Source organism: Sceloporus occidentalis, unplaced genomic scaffold, assembly GCF_023333645.1.
Source record: "Sceloporus occidentalis isolate IW3139 unplaced genomic scaffold, rSceOcc1.0.p SCAF_1, whole genome shotgun sequence".
Lineage (NCBI taxonomy): Eukaryota > Metazoa > Chordata > Lepidosauria > Squamata > Phrynosomatidae > Sceloporus > Sceloporus occidentalis.
Window position 1 is genome coordinate 65,246,219 of NW_028316981.1, and position 19,029 is coordinate 65,265,247.

The 19,029-nt window shown below is 39.3% G+C and overlaps 1 protein-coding gene across 1 annotated transcript in view; it reads right to left on the reverse strand.

Moving 5' to 3' along the window:
• PPARG (peroxisome proliferator activated receptor gamma) overlaps nucleotides 1-18,812 on the reverse strand; it is a 96,832-nt gene extending 78,020 nt beyond the window's left edge. Inside the window, exon 1 of the mRNA XM_089499021.1 lies at nucleotides 18,767-18,812. The gene's annotated coding sequence lies outside the window, so the exon portion shown is untranslated. The remainder of the gene's footprint in view (nucleotides 1-18,766) is intronic.
• Between the last annotated feature and the right edge of the window lie 217 nt (nucleotides 18,813-19,029).

Consider the following 19,029-nt stretch of genomic DNA (forward strand, 5'->3'; position numbering starts at 1 on the left):
CATGCTGGCTGTGTCTGATGGGAATTGGAACTGAGCAACAACTGGAGAGCCACAGTTTCCCAGCATCTTTTGTGGCAGCCAAACTGGCTCCAACAGATCTTTTCCAGTGTATGTTTAAGGATTATACTGCAAATGTATTTTAAAACTGCATGCCCTAAAAATTTCCTTAATTTTAATCTGAGTCTTCTTAAATGTTTTGTCTATCTAAGTAACAGATTATACCAGGGCCAATATATATTTGGGTTTATGAAGTAGCAAGCATAATAACATGGCACAAGAACAAAAAAGTTGAAAAAAGTACTAAAATCTACAAATGTCTCCAGTTTGTCAACTCTGCTTCAGAGTTTATTATGAGGAGAATCTGCATAGTCACAATGAAATCCAGTGATGAAAATCTTTTTTCTGCTTTCAATGTGGTGACTTTGACATAGAGAATCTGTTAACAATGTTGTGATGATATCAGGTAGCAAGTGGATTAATTCAGTTGATCATATCTTGACTTAATAAACTAAGTTAGGAACAAGGTGTGTGATTATGCACACAGTCCTCTTCCTCCTCCTTTCTCAATGCACCGTAATTAAACATGGAATTTTAAAATTAAATATAACTGCTCAATAGGTGGAGAGCTGTAGTTACCAAGTTAAGGTCCAATTTCTTAAACTAATTTCAAACTACTAGTATGGTTTAAAGTCTAGGCTTATTCCAAATCTAACCATAGCTTTCCTATTCTAATATAACATAATATAATATAACTTCTTGTATCAACCTGATGTTCTGTAGTAAACTTATTCATATCTCAGCATAGTAGGCTGTATGTACTCTAATCCATTGGTTCTCAAACTTTTTGTCCTTGTGGCCCCTGTTACATCTACATGCAGACACCATGTTTCCACCTCAATGTAGTATATGAATAAAAATATTTTGTTTGTTTAGTCACACATTCATGCACATTCATATTTCAACATTTTATAAGGAAATGACATTATTCAAACTAGAACAGTATTATTTAAATAAATTCAATACTTAACCTATGTAAATTGTACACATACCCCCAGGACAGGAAAAGTTTGGGAAGAAGAGGGGGATTGGGATCTCCAAGTCTTGCATCACCCTTGAGCAACTCTCATATCACCCAGAGTGTCCCATGCCACCATTTGAGAACCACTGCTCTAATCTCTTTGTCCTCTAGCCTTTACATTTAGTTACGGTCAGCCCTCTGTACCCATGGATTTTGCACCCATGGATTCAACCATACCATGGCTTGAAAATAACAACAATAACAAAAATTAAAAAGTGAACCTTGATTTTGCCACTTTACATAAGGAACACCATTTCCCTATACCACTGTATATAATGGAACTTGAGCATCAGCGGATTTTAGTATCCGTGGGGGTCCTGGAACTAAACCGCAGTGGATAACAAGGGCCCACTGTACTCTGAAGTTTTGAAAAATAGAAAAATAGAAACAGTCTAAACATGTGTTTAATGCCAGCCTTGGGGCAGAGTGGGGGCATGGCATCTGCATGCTGTATACCCTGATGCTGCCCTGACTCCGGCATCACGCCACATGCCTGACGACACGGCGGGGGGCATCATGGCACTCCTTTGCCACAGCACTTTGACATACTGCACCAAAGAAGCTCTGGAAAGCCACCACCATGGCGGCAAGGACACCTTTTTGCTCGCACTAAAAGGAACAACATTTTGCTGTTCTTTTTAGCACTGGAAAAGGGTTGGATCTGGGCTGCAGCATGCGGTTGCAATAGACCTGATCTGGCGCTGAAAGGGGTGGTGCGGAGCTGGTCCTTTGGGGAGACTTGTAGAATGCCATATTTAGCTGATTTTATAGCATCAGGTGCCAATTGACAAACTTATATATGAAAAACATTTTTTTTTTGCTTCTAGAAAAATGAGCTACATCACTTGGATTGTTTCAGCAAAATAGAGTAAGGACATTACATTCTAAACCTATGCATCTCCCTGCATCTGAGGAAATAGACCAAGTCTACAAAAGCTAATGCTGCAACGTTTTTGGCTCAGTTAGTTTCAAAGGTGCTACAAGATCCCTTTGCATCTTAAATCTAGTTTTCTTTGGTTATGATTTTATCTCTGACACCACAGGACTACAGAAAAATTAATACATATTAACAGGAGTATTAAAAACATTTTGAGAGACTAGTATTGTGCTGTTTTGACAACAAACATCCAAAACCATTAGACAATGCCAAAAAACAGTATTTCAAGATCAAACAAATTTGGGGGGATGGTTGGAAGACAGTCTATGAGATTTTTCCCAATATCTGTACTCTTAAAACACCCCTGTAATTGCTTTTATAACTCAGCATCATACACTCCCAAATGCATAATCTCAACTCTCCAGTGAATCTTTCTAGAAAGTCTTTCAGTTTCTGCTCCTTCCTTGTGCTCTTCCGCAAAACTGGGCCTGCATCCCAGAAATCCTATCTTATCCTATCTTACTCAAGTTTTTTTGCACAAAGGATTTATATGAAACACATTGAAAAGAAAATTCCCTTATGTTTCAGAGCACAGATATTGCAAATATTCCAAAATACAGCAAGCATGGAACATGTCACAGCCTTGCAACAGTTTCCAAGCCATGTTGTGCATTTTTCTGTACTGAGAATAAGTCCTTCTTGTTTGGAAAACTACATTTTTTAATTTCTAAAACAAAGATAAGGCACTTGGAACAGTTTTCTAAATCTTCACTTGAACTTTTGCCTATTTAGAACCAGCATCCTGCCAATCAAAAATGAATGGAAATATGTGCACATGACTTTCACAACCACAACATTACATCACACTATGGATGCAACACTGGATGATCCATAGGGTCAGCTATTTGATGTGACTCTCTGCTACTTTAGAAAAACTGCCTTCATACACAAAATAAGAAGACAGAAATAACATCTGCACAAAAGCTATTTCCAGAATTAAAGTTTAATTGGTGACACACAACAATGAAAATAGCAGTCAAAAGATGAGTATGATCTAGGTTCAAAGAAGTTACTGACAGCACAGCATATTAGCAAATCATTAAAAAAAAGTTACAGGACACAGCAAATACATTGGTTTTCATAAATATGTGAATATAGACAGCACATATTGTTGTAAACATTTTTACAGTATTTTTCAGATAAAAGCAACACTTCAAGGTAATTTGCACAATATAAAGATAAAACAAGAATGAAAAAAAGTTACTGCTGAGGCAAATATTAAATTTAAGTGGCTTGAGAAGTGAAAATTGAAATAACCTTCATTATTGTCAATTTCTCATGATGACTACTGATTTAATAGTAGCACCATTCATATTTTTATCCATGCATCATAAAAATTCCAGTGAATCCTATTTGCTATAGAAGCTAGTGCAATAAAGCACAAAAGAGTATGGTATCAAAGAACAAGAGAGGATCATGGATAGCCCAGCTCTTAGTTTGAACAAACTGAAGAAATAAAATAATACACATCTTCAGTCACAAAGGCTGAGCATCCTTTAAAAACTCAGGAGACCAAGGTTCATGTCTTTATTCACTAAATGGTCTTAAGCCTGTCACTTGCCCTCTCTGCCAGAGTCATTTTGAGAATAAAAATGTGAGAATGACATGTTCCACCTTGAGCTTACTGGAAGAAAGGTAGGTTAAAAATGTAGCGAGTAAATCAATATATTTGTGAGCAATTTCTCTGAAATTACTGGCAAAAGGGTGAGGCGAGGCAGTGTAAGCAATCAAAGTTAATTTCCTCAATGCCCTTTAATTAAATGGTTGCTATACTAACTTCCAGCAATATCAAGCAGTTAGTTATCACATAAAGTGGTATACAACTGACTCTACCACACAATCATCTAAAAGCCTTATCGCAGGACAAAAAAATAGCTAAGAAGCAGAGAGGAAGGAAGGGAGGGAGAGGCAACTTTTTATTTGCTTCTCCACGTGTTATGAAAGTACATCCATTCTCTTCCCAAGGGAGATAGATGGTTGTAAATGTATTCTGTCGCACTGGAAAAGGCACACTTTTACAACCATCTCCCTATGGAAGGAGAATGGAAGTGTTATGGCAGCATGTGGAAGGGAAAGGCGAAAACTGCTTCTCTTTTGCTGCTTCTTGGCATTCTTTTGATCAGGCTGTAAGTTGCAGAGCTGGGAACGATACTAGGTTGACGTCTGTATCTCATTCAAGACTCATAGATAAACTAAGATAGCAACAGTTAGCAAGCTGAGATTGGGATATTACTGACATTTTCTGTGGCAACCTCTTATTATTTTCAGGATGGTTTCACTGGGGTAGCTCTACTATTCTGTAACTGCAAAAATGGCAAACAGGCCTATGGCATCTTCAAAAATAACAATTTTATTACAGTATAGACTTTGTTTTATACTATTCACATCAGCAAATTGTTAGAATACTCAGGAGGAATGCCAAAACTGTTGAATATATCAAACAATATTATACACTAAGTAGTCCTTATTTTAATCCCTTGAAACACAGTAATATTTGATTTTAAAGAGTGTGATAACATAAAGAAGCAAAATATTGTCCTGGCCTTTAAGGAGGAGATACAAGTCCCAACTGCCCCTATTATATTATTTGATGGGATCCAAGGCAGCTACAACTTACTGCTCCATACTGAAGGCATCTCCTTCTGTTTCTTCCACAAGGCCTGCTAGCACCGAGGCCTTCCGGACTTGTTTATTTAGGAGACAGTGCCGTGCCAGACATATAAAGTGGTTTAGAGTAGCATTTTGGATGAAAAGTGCATCAGATGTGTACTGTAAGTTTGTGTAAATGGTGAATATGAATTTCTCTCCCCTTAAGAACCATGTGGTCCTAAGGTGTGGGAGACAGAGAGCACAGAATAGCCTTGGGCCCTTTCATGCTATATAACATTATGATTCCTCTTTAACTTCCATAGCTCCATTCTATGGAATCCTGGTAGTCAAAGGTGCTAGAGAAGTGTTTCTCACGCTGTCATCAATGGCTCAGGAACTGGCACCAGTCTAGGGATCACCACTTTGAATACCATTACTTCAGAGTAACTATCTGGCTGAAATTTCAAAGAACTGTTCCTAATTTGCAAATCTCAGGATTCGATAAAATGTAGCCATGGCATTTAAAGTGGGATCGCACTGTTAACTCATGTAGTGTGAAAAAGCCCCAGGTGCAGAGGGGACATTACCCAGCTCTCTCTCAATGGTTGTAGCTGAGATAGCCCCACATACCTCCACCTATCATCACAGAATTCCTGAAGAACCATCTTGCCCTGAAGGAAGGCATGAAATGACAGACAAGGGGGTCAGATAACCTGATTGTAGAGATGAGCACTGAACAAACGTATGTAGCAAAACACCATTAGGCAGCCTGTGGTCAGCTGAGAAGGAAGCTACTGTAATTTTCTGAATCTGTGCCATTGCGAATATCTAGATTTTTAATGTATATTTTCTTGGGCACGTTTTAAGTATAGAAGTTTCATAAATCAAATTAATTAAAGGAAACTAATATCCAGATCCATTATCACTATAGTTATCTGAATTATGGAAATAAAGACAGGGTTTCAGCCTATTCAAATAATTTCAAAATACTTTAAGACTTGCTTTAATTTTCTGCAGTGACAATGTTGGTCAGTTCTGGAATGACTGAATCATAATAATATTAACATAAACATAAGAAATTTTATCTTGGGAGGGCTGAACACAATTTTAGAAATATACTGTGAACGTCTAGTCTCTTGCTTCTGCTCATAAGCCATGCTCTTCTGGAAATCACTAGATTTTGCTAAATAATATAAAGGTATTAATATTTTTCCTGTTGGAAATCTATACACAGCCAACCTAACCATGCTTACTCAGAGGTAAGTCCAACTACATTTGGTCTTATCAAGTGCACACAAGACTGCAATCTTAAAAACACTTCAGTAGCTATGTTTCTATAAAACTGAAACTAGCAAAGCCCATAATATCAGCCTGTGGTGCTCACGTAACATCGTGGTTCTGCAAGAGTAGCATCTGAGCAATCTGGAACAGAAAAGCCTTATAATCAGTCCATTAAATGGATTGAACAAAGCAGTCCTTTAAAGATTGAAAAATAAAATACATGAGCCCAATTAAGAGGAAGCTAGTTTAGTTTCAATGCCATTGAACACACTGGTGGCATTAGCTATCGCTATTCTATTCATTTCAATGGGACATAAGCTCAGTTAAACCTCTCTCTTTGCAAATTCCAAACACACATACATACAAAATAGAAAATAAATATATTGTGCAAAAGAATATTAGAAAATATTACACTCGACTTTTTTCTCTAAAGATCCTGCCCTTAGGTGATAAAACCTGTTCTTCTGACCATCACTACCTAAGACAGTTATCAACAAGTTCCCAAAGCCTGTAATTAACGTGTTTTCTTTGCATATCACCTGGTCTGAAGCAATAACAAATAGCACCGTCCTGTGATAATAAGATTTGATAATAACTTTTCACAATATTGACGCAAGTTAAATTCACAAAATTGTTGATGGAAATCATTCAGTGGGCATAAGGGCTATTAAATGACTTCAGTCAACAATTTTGTAAATTTAACTTGCATCAATACTGTGAAAAATTATTGTCAAATTATAAGGATTATTAGTGAGAGCAAGTGTGGTGTAGTGGCTTGAGTGTTGGACTACGACTCTGAAGTTTGATTCCCCACTCAAGCATAAAAACAAGTCATACTCTCTCAGCCTGAGGGGAAGGTGATGTCAACCCCCTGCTGAAGAAACATGCCAAGAAAACCCTATGATAGGTTTACCTTAGCATCCAAAGCCCACTTGGGCACACTGTTTCAGCCTCAGAGGATGGCAATGGCAACCCTCCCGCTCAAAGAACCTTGCCTGGAAAACCCTATGATAGGTTTGCCTTGGGGTTACCATAAATCAAAAATGACTTGGAGGCACACCACCATAACAACAACAACCATTAAGAAACCATAGAATATAAAAATGTCCAAAGAGAAAAGAAAGACCCACTACTCTGCTACTTCACGGTCTACTGACCACTTGACTCCCAGTTTTGAGATAAAAATACAGTGAAGATAGTAAAATAATAAGATAGTAAAAAAAAAAGCCCTAGTTGTAGTTTATGCTCCTTTCCAACACACATTGAACCTATTTTTACCAATGCCCTAATAGAATGCACATGGATGGGTAAGAACCACATCACAGCCTTATAATAAAAAGTATGTCAAAAAGGTCTATATTGTTATTATTATTATCATCATTATTATTTCTTACCCATCTTTCACCAAGTCTTGATGAGGGATACAATATAGATTAAAATACAATATATAACTGACTATTAAACACATAATTTAAAACAAATGAATATAGGCCTAAAACAACTATTATACATTAAAACCATCCAGATTAAAATATACAAATTTAAAATTCATAGTTTAAACTTGACTGGGCAGGCTGCCAGAAGAAACAGGTCTTTAAATCAATTCAAAATTTAATGGAGGCAGCATATGTTGGCAGGTTCAATTACTGTAAAAAGCACAACAAGCAGCAGCAGGGTTTACAATGATCTCTGATGAGATTCTGGAGAGCACTGTCAGTCCAACAGCCCAAGGGTGTATCTGCAGTACACAGTTAGGACAGTTTGATACCATTTTAACTGTCATGATTGCATTCTATGATATCCTGGACTCTGCAGCTTAGGGAGGGGCATTTAGAATTCTCTGCCAGAAAGTTCTAGTGTTGGGAGCATGGACTAAGCCTTGCTTACTGAGTACAGTACTGTACATTAATTATCTTTCCCAAACTAAAAATGGAATAATTCCATAGGAAGGAGCCACAGCAATTAGATACAACCTGTGTCTTAAACAGATCCTCACAAAACAGATGACGTCCTATAGAGAGAACCAGTTTTGTAACTCCTACAGCAGAGTCTGGACCATACATACTTGGAAATAATTTCCATCCATTTCAGTTAGTTGGTTCTATAAATCTCTTTTCTAATATACATGCCTGGGACCTCAGCCTTAAAACCAGCACACAGATCCAGTAGAGCTAAATAGCACAATCCAACAAGTTATGCTGGAGTGATGCACAGCTGGAGTGAGTGATGCATTTTTATGTCCTCTTATTATCAAAAAATAACATAATCCCTGCCTATAGGAAAAAAGGCTGACAGGCTGAAGGCAAGTTTCTCCCTGGCATGCTACTTTTTAAAAGACGTAGTGAGGTGTGTGGCTTTAAGATGGGAGAACGTTAAACTTCTATGTGATCCTACCACCAGGCTGAGAAAAAGCTTTATTTTTTTAAATTTGCTATATTTGTGAATTGAACCTCTCGGGGCAAAAAAGTTTCTCAAAGATTCTACAGTTGCAAACATGGAAATACAATTTAAAAGAACAGTGGCTAAATATTTTCCTGTTTAACAGGAATGAAGATCAAGAGAAACCCGCAGCTGACCTATTCAGACACGAGAAAGGGAAAATAAGACTCTTAATTCCTCAGGCAATTTGTTATCAATATCACTGAGCTGTAAAACAGCATGGGGAAACTTATTTTACAAACCTCAGAGGTTAAGAGTATATTCCATAATTCTCATGCTACAGGCTGTGGACTCATGATGACCAACTAAAAGTAGAAACTACACTGCGAAATATACCTATGTAATGAATACATATAATGAATATTGTTCATTACTCACTCTTATAAGCTACATTCATTTCTGGAATCTCACAGATAAAAACCTGCCAAACAATGGAACTTGAAAAACTTAGAATCTTCACTGAACCTGTTTCAGATTGTGTAAGAATGAAGGATATGTTTTGACTTAATTGACTGATCGATCAATAAATAAATAGGAATAATTTTCCAAAACAGTCTGTTTAGATTCATTATGATGTAATCACTTTGTAATTACCAAGGCCCTTTCCTTCCAAATTCTTTTACAAATATATCACTTGGTGTGGGTACCATCCTAAAATGTGGCATTAAAATACTTTAAAAATAAATAACCATCTAATTAAAAATAATAATAATTGTAAGCTGCTCTGAGAGCCTTTGGGGCTGAAGGGCAGGGTATAAGTACTGTAAGTGATAATAATAATAAATAAACTGTGAGAGTTTTTGCACAGTAAGGAGGCAGAAATTATGTCCATGTAATGCTGGAGTAGGTCGGTCGGTCGGTCGGTCTGTCGGTCTGTCGGTCTGTCTGTCTGTCTGTGTCTGTCTGTCTGTCTGTCTATCTATCTATCTATCTATCTATCTATCTATCTATCTATCTATCTATCTGTGTGAGAGAGAAGATATATGTGAAGTAGGGATAAAGCAATGGGACCACAAAGAAACATCAGTTTCTGTAAAGATGCAGATTACATTGGAAACCCATCTGTGATTTCTCAGACTTCAGCATTGCAAGATCATTTATTTCCAGACCTCTGTCTGCCACAAAAGGCCAAACTATGACTTCTGAGATAGTAACTCCTGTGATCTCAGTGATCTTTTTAACAATGTATAGCCAAGGGAATTTAAATAAATAAACCCCTACTTCACAGATAAAGAAGGACTTAAGGCATCTGTCAAAACACCGTCTTTTTTACTTTTCTCAAGACGTCTGTCCAAACCTCACTTTTTGTCCCAGCTCTTTTCATTGCCGTTGGCTGGGTGGGGATATAGGTTGTTTATAACTTTCCATGTACAGCAAGGTAGGGAGGGGAAGATGTGCTAAGACAACAAACTGCAGGGAGTGGAAGGGTTAAGTGTGTGTGTGGCATCCACACACACTCCTATTGCACCTTCATATGGTTGCTTTCAGGTCATATTTGGTCAAGAGGATGTGATATCACAGAGCTAGTCATATCTCACAGCTTGACTCTCTGAAACTATTTGTCATGTGCATATGTGGGGAAGTTTGGAAGGATGGGTAGCAGTCACCCAATTCTCTACAAGAAAACTATGGGCCGGTACATATCGCCATAAAGTGGCGTGCTCCTGGCGATACTAGGGTTAGGGAGCATGCACCAACCACATGCTCCCTAACTCTAGTATGTGTGGGGGGGTGCCACTGTTATGCGGTGCCACACGATGCACGTAACGATGATGTTACACATGCACTGCATTCAAATGGTGCAGTGCACGTGTGATGTGTCTGTGCCACCCAGGCCGCTTATGGCGGCATGGTGGAGGCATGGAAAGGAGCTCCGAAACGGAGCTCCTTTTGGGCCCCTGCATCATTGGCATGGCAACCAAATGGCTACACCAACTATGCAGAGGAGAAAGGGGCCACGGCTGCCACTGCTTTCTCCTCTTTAGCACTGGGGTGTCATTGGCACCTAAGGCACAAGGTCACCCCTTTTCCCAGGCCAAAGAGAAGCAGCATTTTGCTGCTTCTGTTTGGCCTGGAAAAATGCTGGATTGGGGCTGCAGGGCTGCCAGTGAGGCTACCCTGGCCCCAATCCCTTTGGGGTGGTCTGTACCGTGCCGAAATTACAGTAGAGAGCCATGAACTCATCACTGCAATCTAGATCAAAAGGTAGAAAAGCTTTAGGCTAAGCCTAATTCAAATGTCTATTTCCCTGAAATTCTTACATAGCATTATCACAATTAGCATGAATGCCAAAATAGAACTGATGCACATATTAGAAATATACTTAAGAAAAGAAAACCTGTTCATTTGAAAATACCTTACTGCACTGAAATCACAAATGTTTAAAAATCAAAGCCTCTCCTTTTCCTCTTGAGGGTGAATTCACATGTACATGTTAATCATCTGATAACTGTAGTATTCAGTTAAGTGGCTTGTACTTGTGAAACAGCCATCACTGACCAATTATCATTGATAGTAGAATTGCAGAATCATAGAGTTGCAAGAGACTGCAGGGGTCAACTAGTTGAAACCATTCCCCTCATGCATAAACATACAACTAATGCACATCTGAGAGATAGCCATCCACCCTCTGTTTAATGACTTCCAAAGAAGGGGAGTCCACCATTCTAGGACGCAATGAATCCCACTGTTGAATGGCAGTGACAGTAAAGAAATTATTTTTAATGATAAAAGTTTTATATCATCTTAGACACAGTGTTATTCACACCACTGTGGACTGTTTCCTAGTTTCTAATCAGATCTATCTGTGCATCTATGATTCTTTTACTATTGCTAAAGGAGATGCCACTGTATACTATGGCATGGATGCAACAGAGTAGCTATTTCTATTATTATTATTATTATTATTATTATTATTATTATTATTATTATTATTATTGCTCATTATCAGCCAGGTAGGTGCCAAGCAACATGCTTGTTGTTCAGTAAGGTTAGACCTTAGGATCCATAGTATTTAATACATAGACTTTGTCCTGTCTGAGCAAAGACTGTCTAGTATGCTGAGTCATGAAGGAAAGAGTTGTCTTCTGTATGTCTCTACAGCAATACTGGTTAGCTGATTCTCAGAGTTAATGAATTAGATTTTTGGCATGTGCCACTTTGTGAATAACATAAATAATTTCCTTGGTATATGTGAGGCAGGAAATTTTTAGTATGCCATACTGTTGTTGTTGTTGTTGTTGTTGTTGTTGTTATTATTATTATTATTATTATTATTAACCTTTATTTATAAAGCACTGTAAATTTACTGTTCTAAAGGCACACACAGGTGTTAAATGTGCATTCAAGTTGTTTGTCCACTTATGGTGACCCTATGAATTCCATAGTGTTTCTTAGGCAAGGAATATTCAGGGGTGGTTTTTCAAGCTCTTTCCTCTGAAATCCCATAGCACCTGGGATTCACTGGTGATCTCCCATCCAAGTACAAACCCATACACTGCCATATAATGCCACTGCATCTTATTATGATAAAGCAGTACTGGAAAAAGTGAGCCGTTACATATTGTTGATATAGCTTTGGCCAGTACATTCAAAGTACAACCTGTAATGCCATCATCATATGGCAACATCTGACAATCAACAATACTGCAAGATCATATAATTCATATAATGCAGGCAGCTTAAAAGACATAAAGCAGTTCAAGCCAGTATGAGCAAGGTTAGACCACAGCCATCTCTAGTTTAACACCCTTTTTCATAGAATAGCCAGCCTGTCTATCAGAAGACTACAAGTAGGCCAAGTAGGACTCATGTTCTCTAGGGACTCATATGTAGAGGCATATTGTTTCTGATACAGGAAATAATATACAGTGGGTCCTTGTTATCCACTGGGGTTTGGTTCAAGGATCCCCCGTGGATAACAAAATCTGTGGATGCTCAAGTCTCATTAAATACAATGGCATAGCAAAATGGTGTGTCCCTTATATAAAATGAAAAATCAAGGTTTTCTATTTGGAATTTATCCTTTTTTTTGGAATATTTTCAAGCTGTGGATGCTTGAATCCGTGTATAAAAATCCATGGATAAGGAGGGCTGACTGTATAGCCATCACAACTAGCAGCATTTGATAACCTTCTTCTCCATGAATTTGTTTCTGTATGGAGCTGTTTATTTGGCAGTCGATGGTACACTTTGTAGTATTGAATTTGATAGTTTAACTATGTGCTTTGTTAAGAAATACAGTACTTCCTTTTATCTGTGTTGAGTATCCTTCCATTCAGGTTCACTGGATAATCCTGGGTTTTGGTGATATAAGAAACTGAGAAAACTCCCTCCAAACTGTGCATCATTTTATAACCCTCTCTCATGTGTACAGCCCTTACTTGCCTTTTTTCTAAATGAAAAAACAAGCAAATCTCCAAATTATGACAGCCCTTGATAATTCTGGTTGCCCTTTTATGTATATTCTCCAGAACAGTATTACAAGGCTGCTAACATCACAGGCTTATATAAAATATGACATTCACAAGTTTTTTTTAAATTCCTTTCCTAAAGATCTGAAACATAGAAATTACTTTTTAATAGCAGCCACACATTGTTTTTGATACACTGTTGTTCAAAAAATTCTCTCTCTCTCTCTCTTGTTGGAAATTTCCCCTTAGCTATACACTATAATGAGAGCTAGCTAGCATGGTGTTGTGGTTTGACTGTTGGACTATGTCTCTGCAGACCAGAGTTCAATTCTCAGCTTGGCCATGAAACCCACTGGGTGACCCTGGCCACGTCACACTCTCAGCCTCAGAGGAAGGCAAAAGGAACCCCCCTCTGAACAAATTTGCCAAATCTGTGATACACTTGCCTTAAGTTGAAAATGATTTGAAGGCACACAGCAACCAATACACCATAACCCCATCCTATTTGTTCTTTGTATTTTATCACACATGGTGTATACAAGCACACTTATGGAGGTTACATTTAAGTGTGGTATAACCTCCACACTTATGGAAGTTAGTTCTAAGTGCTCCAGCACTTAGGGGGAAGAAGAGTGGCATGATATTTCTTGAATCATGTTTCAAAAATGATACCTGTGCATATTCACTTGTATTTCTAATTGAGGGAGCTCCTAAAATTTTAGATTTTGGATTGCTAAAGCTCACTGCTATACCAATTTATCTAGCAGCAAACCTTACTGATCTCAATGGGACCTACTTTCAAACAGACAAATATAGGTTAGCTCTGTAATACGTCTTAGATTTCCATATGATCCTCAGTAAATTAAATAAACCTTCTCTATCAAAGACAGTTATGCATTCAAAAAAGTAAAATTTCTATTTAGCAATTCCTTTTGTATATACCCAAAGGATTAGAAGTATTCACTGTATTTCGTCAAGACAGCAACCCTTCTTCACCACAATGCAAGTTGTGTTTTCAGTGTCATAGTTAAAAACAAAAACAAAGTTTGTTATCATACAGTTTCAATACAAAGCATGGACCTCCCCTTGTGTGTTTTGGGTTGTTAATAACTATTAACAAATAAATAGGAAGGAGTAATGTCTTACTTTATTCAAGACTTTATTTTCACATGATGGTACTTGGGTTGCTTGCCATCTAAACCTGCAATGGAAATTCACTCTAGGAATAATTTATTTTTCACTTTTCTTCCCCTGTACGATTTTTAACCTTTGCTTGGTGAAGAAGCCAGTGAAGCTTCAAAAGCCGGCCTGGTGTATTTTCTGCATTTTGGTTGGGCAATAAAGGTATCACCATTTTGTGGATTTTGGATGTTATTGTATTTTTCTGCCTGGCAAACACAGCTATCCCTGAATATGTTTCCTGGGTTTGCAACTACTGGATTATACTGCAACAGAGGAAATTTTTAACAAGAGAGAGCTAATGGATTGAGACTTAATAATTGGAGATTTCTACCTCTGACAAAGGTAAACTCTTTCATTTGGACCACAATTGGCAGGTTTTACCTATACATCACCTAAAGGTTTTTCTAGATGTAACAGTACAGGGACTTCGTGAGAAATTCAAGGTTCTTTGCCTAAGAAAGGGGCAGGTTGCTTTGCACAGGACAGAGGCAGCTTAGATCTTAATGGAAATCACCTTTCTGTTATTAATGGAGCTGAAATTGTATTACCTGTCTTTTATTGCCCCTTGTCCCTAGTGTCCACATGGTCAAGAAGGGAAATGGTCTTTGCCTGCATTGGGATCCTTTCAAATCATCTTAACTGACAACAGGAGTAATACCTGAGACAAAATGTCGGCCTGTAATTTTAATTTTCCTGTATGATTTTTAACATCTTTGCCTGATGAAGAAGCCAGTGAAGTTTCAAAAGCTTGCAAGATGTATTTTCCGTATTTTGGTTGGCCAATAAAGGTATCACTCTTTTGTTAATTTTGGATTCTGTTGTAATTCATTTCCCAAGCTCTCAAGCAAAAAGCTCACCCAGAAAAAGGCTTCACTTGTATACTTTTACATTTAGTTGCATTGAACACTTGTTTGCACTGCAAAAGAAGTTACAATGAAATCCCTTCAATTTCCCCTACTTCAAATGGGAAAGCACAGTTTCCTCCTGGTTTCAAGGAAGGAACACCAGCCCTTCTCACCTTGTCCTTGACACTGAGCACTGATGCAGAGTCTCATGGCCTCTTCTATTAAGGAATTTTGTAATAAACGTAAGGCATTTGGAAGATTGAAAAGAGCTGTAGAAACAGCAAAATGAACATCATTACATCTCAGGAAGTAGACTGAAGTCTATGAAAGCTCATACTGCCAATTTCTTTCTTTCAGTTAGTCTCAAAGGTGCTACAAGGTCTCTCTACATAATCATTGCTTTCAATATGTGTGCTCGATCTGTGTTTTACTGAATCAGTGCTAAACAGTTTGTTCCTTGCGTGATCAGAATATAGCTTTCAACAGCTGGGGGAAAAACAATTAAAATAAAAATTTAGTTCCCTATAATCACTAGGCCAAAGCAGAGCAACATTTACAATTCTCCTCTGAGCGAAAGTGGATAGTCTACCACAGCTTTTACCTTCTGAAATGATCACATGAAAGTCTCCCTTTTCGATCCGCAGGGAGAGGCGGGAAATAATAATAATAATAATAATAATTATTATTATTATCCTTCTAGGTACTGCAATAACTGTCTCCATCCAACCTTAATCCAGAAATACTTTTTTTCAGAAATGTTCATATTTTCATATCAAAAAAGAAAATTCTCTAAGAAGCTTATTTCACTACTAAAACAACAAAAACAGAGCCCAGTATAATGGAGAGGTATACCTATGATGCACTAACAGAAAGTTTTGCTAATTTTAGGTTAGCAGTCTCATATTATGATCCTAAGGAAATTTACTGGGAAATTCTGTTGTAAATCAACACACTTATTTATCCCAGAACTGTAAACTGTAATCTTATTCACGCCTCTTTAGAATTTACAAATGTGATTGAATTGTATATGGGATTAGGATTAAGTACAACAAGAATCAAACTGTCAGGAACATCAAGCATCAAATTTAGGCATGTTATGCATTTTATATGCCAATTTACATATGGCATTTTTATTGTTCAGGAATAAGCTATATATGGGGTCAGGTACATATGCAAACTATAACTGCACATTCAAATATGAAGAATTACAAACACTTATATTGCCATGTGCCATATTTGAGGACCAAGCGTTTGATTTTATGTGTTCTTAGAGTGATCATGTGTATGAATGTATGCTTCCATTTTCCCCGGATTAAGTAGGAGATTAGAATAGATACAGTGGAACATAAATTGATGGAAATCATAAATACGTTTAAGCAATGCAACAGAATCGTTATAATACTGAATGTTTTGAAAAGATGTGAAAGTATAATTGTTAATTGAAGGGATAGAGAGTGACTGAATGAGGATCATAATAAAAGTTTTGATAGTATCCAGAGAGGAAATAACAAAATAGTTTTGGAATATTGTTTCAGTCTGGATATGACCAATAGGGCATGCTGTATGGGAATAGTAAAGCTATTTTCATAGACACAACTTTAAACAGGTTTTTCTTTAAATCAGTTTATAATACAGAAATGAAACCCTATAGTAGCCGGAATGTATGCTTAATTTTCTTTCATGGGCATTCTCACTTTGGCAAAATCCACACAGAGCATAAGTGGCAGGAGACAGGTTCAAAGGTGGTTCACGTGCGAAAACAGTCTTTGCCTGGGTAACACTGGCTCCGATGTTGTTATCATCTGACAGCTCACAGCAAAGAGGTGATTCACAGATCATCCTCCATGAAGTGCTGCTTGACTGATGTTACTGTCTTCAATGCCCCCGAAACATTGCATTACATAAATTTTAACTAAGCAACCTTGTTAAATTCTGAAGAAATTCTTTGAAAATAAATGGTATATTTTAACATGGTTATTATTTATTCTACCAACCTAATTTTTCAGAAAGTAGAACAGGAAATTTCATGAATATAATAGTTCAATAAGAACCCAGTGTTTGAAAATCACATTGATTTTTCATTCACTACCACCAAAGAGTCATACTCCAAGAAAGAAACTCATCACCAAAACACCACCAAAAAAGAAAAAAGAAAGAAACCTGTCCCCACAATAGTATTAAATGATGACCTTGTTGCCAGGTCGGATCATAACTCATACATGTTGCCTCAAAGTTACGACACTAACAGGAACTTACAGTCTCTAGTGCATAATGCCCTTGGGAGAAATGACAGTGGGAAACTTACAAAACCCTCCTGCAGACTTGGATATGACACCAAGGCATCATATATTTCACAATGTGTAATATTTGTTATGGAAGGATTATACGCGAAACGTAAGTGCATACATTCACATTCCCTACTGGGCTTACTAAATTAGTGGAAAAGGCTGTGATTTAAAGAAAAGAAAAGAAAAGAAAAGAAAAGAAAACCACCAACCATTTCAAGAACGAAGCTTCCTCCCATCACCTTGCCACCACTTGTACAGTATCACACCACATATAGGTGCATAGTGGACATATTCCATAGGACAAACTAGCTTGCTTTAGCATCTATGACTATGGCACGTGTCTTATGAAAGGACACTTGGGCTGTATCTGCACTGCACAAATAATCCAGTTTGACACCATTTTAACAGGCATGGCTCAATGCTATGGAATTCTGGGAATGATAGCTCTGGTGCCACAACAAACGACTGTTCCACAGCATTGAGCCATGGCCGTTAAAGTGGGGTCAGACTGGACTATTTCTGCAGTGCAGATACAGCCTAAAGACATACAGCGCATGGCAGCTATGCATGCACCTTCCCATCCTACCTGACAAATCTGCCTTCTACAATGAATGCAAACAGAGCTCCCATTAATAAGGTCTTGTCCCCATTCTGCTATGAACATTTCTCAAACCAGAGTTAAAGGCAGGCCACCCAGCCATGGCTAAAGCCTTAGGGCATTCCCTTCTCTTCTTTCTGAGACTTTCCATGTGCAATGCTCATATGTCATCCAACACCTTCTCTTCTACTCGTGTGTAAACTCAGGCGTATCAGATTCCTTGAACTTCACTTTCAAGCCCCTCTACCTCCCCCTCTCTTTGCATTTCCTGGGAACAGAGAAGAGACCAGGGCTGGGGCTGGGGATGTGGGCACCCCTCAAACACACACTGCCCCCGCAGGCTAGGAACAGTCACTTTCTTCTCTCAAGGGAACCCAGGATGTGCCCCAAAAGCCCGTCTTGGACTGCGACTCTGGAGACCAGGGTTTAACCCTCACTCAGCCAAGGAAGCTCACTGGCTGACCTGGGGCCAGTCACACTCTCTCGGCCTCCTGACTCTGACTCTGACGCAAGCTTGCCAAGAAAACCCCAAGAGAGGTTCACCAAAGGAGGGTTAGTCACCCCCTCTCAGCCCCAGAGGAAGGCAGGGGCAAACCTAGCTCTGAAAAAAGCTCGCCAAGGAAAGCCCAGGACAGGCTCACCTCCTCAGAAGGGTGATGCTGCGCCAGTCACACTCTCTCAGCCTCGAAGGAAGGCAAGGGCAAACCTGACTGACAAAAACTTTCCAAGACAAACCCAGGACAAGTTCGCCTGAGGAGGGCCAGTCACACTCTCTCAGCCTTCTCGGGGGAGGCCCAGGGCCAACCCTCGGAGGAGCAGCCCCCTGACAGGGCGGCTCTCGGGCTTGGAAGACCCACAGCCATCAGCCCCCCCCCCCCCCCCGCACACAGCACCAGCCTCAGCAAGAACAAGACACACAGACAGAGGGAGAAGAGGGAAACTTTCTCCGGGGGAGCAGTGCTGTCTTTCTGCCCAAGGCAGCTCTTACTTGGCAGCTCCCCTCAACTTTGGGCTCCTCTGGCGCCCTCCTGCCTGCCTGCCAGCCCCAGCATCCCCGGCCCAGGAGCCAGGAGAGCAGCCCTTCTCCTCCGCCCGCCTCCCGCCTGCTGCCACTGACCTGGGTCTGGCACCGCCGCTGGAGAAACCGGGCTCCTCTGTCGGCCTGGGCTCCCCCTCCGGGTCCCAGCCCTCCGTCCTAGGGGCAGGCAGAGCCCCAGCTCCCCGCCTCCCTCCCTCCCTCTGGCCCGGCCCCCGGCCCTCCCAGCCAGGCGCCCACGCCAAGGATCTCTGGGGCTGGCTGGCCGCCGGAGGGAGGCAGTTCTGGCCTGTCTGAGGGCAAGGCAGGGGGCCAGGAAGGAAGGAAGGAAGGCCCTCCTCCTC